The sequence below is a fragment of the Megascapheus bottae genome, chromosome 23, assembly GCF_031878675.1.
Source record: "Megascapheus bottae isolate mThoBot1 chromosome 23, mThoBot2.hap1, whole genome shotgun sequence".
In the NCBI taxonomy this organism is placed as follows: domain Eukaryota; kingdom Metazoa; phylum Chordata; class Mammalia; order Rodentia; family Geomyidae; genus Megascapheus; species Megascapheus bottae.
The window spans coordinates 29237775-29242127 of record NC_143531.1 but is presented as its reverse complement, the minus strand read 5'-3'; the positions used below and the strand labels follow the sequence as shown (position 1 = coordinate 29242127).

General features: G+C 49.7%; 1 pseudogene; it reads left to right on the top strand.

Moving 5' to 3' along the window:
• The first annotated feature begins 909 nt into the window (after positions 1-909).
• Positions 910-2928, top strand: LOC150047512 (E3 ubiquitin-protein ligase makorin-1 pseudogene; annotated as a pseudogene).
• Positions 2929-4353: the final 1425 nt, after the last annotated feature.

The window sequence follows — 4353 nt, the reverse complement described above, 5'->3', positions numbered from 1 at the left end:
GATTCACCCATGCATTGGGCGATTTTGAGGTGCAAGAAGTAGTGAATAAATTGTGTGACCGTTCTTCCCTCTCTGCCTGGTCCCACTAGCAACTTGCCAATGTGTCGAGAGAAAATGGTCGTCTGAGACAGTAAAAGCCAGTCCTAAAAGCCAGTCTGTCCTGAAACACTGGCATCATCTGAGCAGGTGCCACGTGCCACGGAATCTAAATTACCTCCTGATCATAATATTAACAAACACACCAAGTGACACAGTTGAGGTCCCCTCCCCCACTTCTCTACCCCTAAAGGGAGAATCTGAGCTTCTGCCTAAGGAAAGCCACTCTGGCTTGTACTGGTTTCCAGGCTGCCCAAACTGTGATTCGGTAGCACCCAATAAATGCCTTTTTATCTTGCAAGGCATCAAGACTTCATGGATGACAACCATCCTTTGTCCCTTTGTCCTCAAACTAACCTTGAGTGTTTTGACAGATGCAAGGTCATACAAAGGTGCTTCATGCTTCTTTGGCAGCAAGGTGAGTTCGCAGACTGCAGGAGGGCTTTCTGTTCACTCTGGCGGCTCAGACCTGTGGTCTCGGGCGGCCTTTCATGACAGTCCCTGTGTGCGATGTCACATATGCAGACGTGGTTCCTCCATTCATCTAGCATGTTGAAAGCGCCTGAGAAGCACGCAGGGTTCCAGGTATTAATCACAGGCTCTATGTCACTTTTGACTCCGTGGAAATTTCACAGTTTTCTATTTAATGAGCCTTTTGTTTGTAATCAGCTCCACATTTTCCTCAGAAATGTATTGTATTTACCAGATGGAAATAATCAACCTAATGTGGGAACAAGAAATTTACATGTGTTGTATGGGAAGGTTCATAGCAGATAAGAGGCGTCTGGTACTCAATATGTCTATCTCAACACAATGACCGCCTCCAGGCAAGATTTTAGACATTTTACCTAGAAAAACTTGCTGTTGATTTGAATGTAGGATTGAACCACAGAACTATTCCTAATTTTTCCTGGGTTCTCTTCAGATTATATAAATCTTTCAACTTTCACAATTATGCTTATGAAAAGAGGCTGACGCATTATTAAACTTGTCAATATACGTAAAAGGTATTTTTTCAGGAAAATTATCCATGGAATTCAAAATTATAAGTATACAATATCATCAATATTTAAGATGTGACAAAACATATGAATATTTTATGCGGGCTGAGAGAATTCCAGTCAGCACATGACAGAATATCTCGAAGCAGGCATGCGTCTCAAGATGACAGAGGGTTCAGTATGGGTGATGTGACACCAACCAGCGGAAAGCGCTGAGAAACTACCAAGTTCAGTCTTGTAATAACTGCTGGCCGACCACTGGAAGATTCTCTGAGATAAGATAATGTTGAGATAAGATGGTGTTCGCTGATAGAAATAATGGAAAGGAAAGAAGTAAGAAGAGCCAAGAGCCTTTTCCTGGAGGCCTTGGCCTTCATCTCAGATGGGAGAGGTGTGTGAGACCTGCTGCCTCATTATTAAGGTAAAGGTCCAGGATCCCGCAGAGGCTCTGGGAACAGCGTGGGACTGAGATGTGAATCACTTGGTGTTCTCCACCCCCTGAAAACCGCAGGAGGCTCTGGGCCGCTCCGTGCTGCCAGGGACTGCACTGTCACACAAGTCCTCACGCATCCCCGAGGGATGCCCCTGCGTCTTCCTCCCTGAAGCGGAGGCATCCGTACCCAGCTGAAGCCTTCTGCATCCACCCCGGTGCCATACAGGGAGGATCTCCACGAGTTTGCCGTGCAGAGGCAAACTCATCAGCCTTGTGCACTCCCTTGTTACGTGAGGGCCAGGGGGCACCCGTTACATCCGATCACCCGTTCTCCACGTGGCCACGGCGGCGCTACCTCCACCAGCCCTTCCACTTCTGCCAGGAAGGAGATCGTGGTCGCTCCTCGCACCACCTCCCTGGCACGCCACACGGCGTCGTGGGCAAGTGTCTCCAACGTGGGTGCCGTATTGACGGGGACCGCCGTGGATCCAAGCACAGCAAGCCTGTGAAACAGCAGGATCCGAGCGCAGAGTCATCTCCAGCCGCTTCCTCGGTCTCCCCGGGAAGCTGCACAGCTCAGTGAAAAGGACCCGGGCACAGCTGAGTTGGGAAGCCCAGGCCTGGCAGCGGCGGGCGGATGGGCTCTGAGGACCCTTCCTGTGCTGGGGCATCCCTGCAGGGCTCGGGGACCACCGTGGAGCCTGGCAAGGAGCAGGCGGCAGTGGAAAGCAAGAAGCAGCTGCGCCCCTGTGCCACCCACATGGGCAGAGCTGCGTGTATCTCCATGGTGACGTGGGTGACATGGACGCGGCCCAGGAGAAGGACATCGAGGCCCAGGAGAAGGACATGGAGCTGCCGTGTGCCGGGCGGCGTGGGCATGGACGTGGTCTAGGAGAAGGCGCACCCAAGCCAGCGCCTTCGCATCCTCTCCCGCTGCAATCACGCCTGCCGTCTCCAGTGCATTCGCAAGTGGAGGAGCGCTAAATAATTTGAGAGCAAGATCATCCAGTCTTGCCCCGAGCGCCGCATCTCATCCACCTTTGTGCTTCCGAGGGAGTGCTGGGAGGAGGAGAAGGAAGAAAAACCAAACTCATTCGGAAGCACAAAGAGGCCGCGAGCAGCAAGGCCTGCAGGGGTGTGGAAGGACCTGGGAGCCGCCCCTGTCTACAAGCACGCGTGCCCCGATGGCCGGAGAGAAGAGCCACAGACACAGAAAGTGGGAGCCCCGAGGAGATGCCGGGCCTAACGAAGGAGCTCATTGAGGAGAGAGAGAACAGCAGTCCCTTCCACAGCCACCAAGGGGAAGTTGTCCCCTTGGAGCTGGGCGAGATGTTGCTTATGCTTTTGGCTGCAGGTGGGGACGACGAGCTGACAGACTCTGAGGATGAGTGGGACTAAAGTTGGGAGAGAGGAGGGAGGCCTTGTAGGCCTTGTGAATCCTGTGTACATGGCCGGGATGGACAGGTGACTCAACAGGGAGGCTCAAGGGACAGGGCTTTTCCCCTTTTCCTGTCATTCTCAGGACACTTTGGGATGAGATAAGAGGAATTCATGGAGTATGGTATTTGTCATTTGGGGTAGGGTTTTCCAAATCACGGTCACGTCTATGAGAATAAATAGGAGCACAAGGATAGTTCGGGGTGCTGAAGATCCACAATACGATGCCATCGGGGGGTTTCCTTGGGAGGTTTTGGAGAGATAAACTCTTCCAGGGCACTTCCTTTCCTAGTCCAGTATGGAGCCTTCCGGTTCCTTGACCTGTGCACACTGCCCCAGCGTGCACACTCACACGCCAGGAGGAAGCCCAGCTTCCTACAGCCAAACTCACTCTGGGCTTCTCCGTTTCACTTCTTCTTCTGAAAAGGACGTTACTGGCCACATCCAGGCCAACTCTACATCCAAGTCGGGTGGTCTTTTAGCTTTTGACTCATGGAAAGACCCTACCTCCCAACAAAGAGGTCATCTTCTGAGGTTCTAGGTGGACATGAGCATTCAGCGCAGGACAAGTCCTAGAGGAAAAGAAAAATGAAAAAGATTTCATAAGGGTCCACTGGAACACAGGTGAAAACTCTGGCAAAGTCTTTTACTCTTTGATACAGTCAAGGTACTATGGGGTGGAGAATTAAGTGAAGATGGTGGTGGGGCAGTAAGAAAAGGCAGGGGAGATGAGGCCGTAGCCCCACTCGTTGTTTCATATACTTTGATTGTAATTAATAGAAGGGTCACATTGTATTCACCAGATAGAAGGTGCATTACTTCACATACATTGATACCCTTTCTCATGTCTTGGTCCCCATTTCCCTCCCCCCACCCTCTCCCTTGATCTTGTTTTCCCCCTTCCCCATCCTACTTCAAATAAACAAATAAACATATATAGCAGATAACAGACAATATGTCTGACAATATATCAGATTACAAGGTAAGATACTGTAACAATATGAGATAACCAAGGGACATCAGAAGAGATAAGAGATAACATAGTACATTAAGAACAACAGTCATTCATTATATGCCTTTTGTTTCTATATCCTGGAGGTCCTTTCATTTAGCCTCATCCTATATGTATCTAGGTTTTGTCCTATTGTGAATCTCTGCTAGGAGAGTCCACGGTTTACACTAATTATGACAAATGAGGGAAACCATTGAGTCTATGTTCCTTTGAGTCTGTGTAGCCCCACTTATTAGTCATGGGGTTATTGGAATGGACACATGGAGAAAACCTTCAGAAGCAAATGGGGTTTCAGAGAAAAGCACTCATCATTGCGCATGTTCTGGTATAATCTTACCTGCCCTGGCTTTCAAAGTCAAAATGCTAAGTTGGAA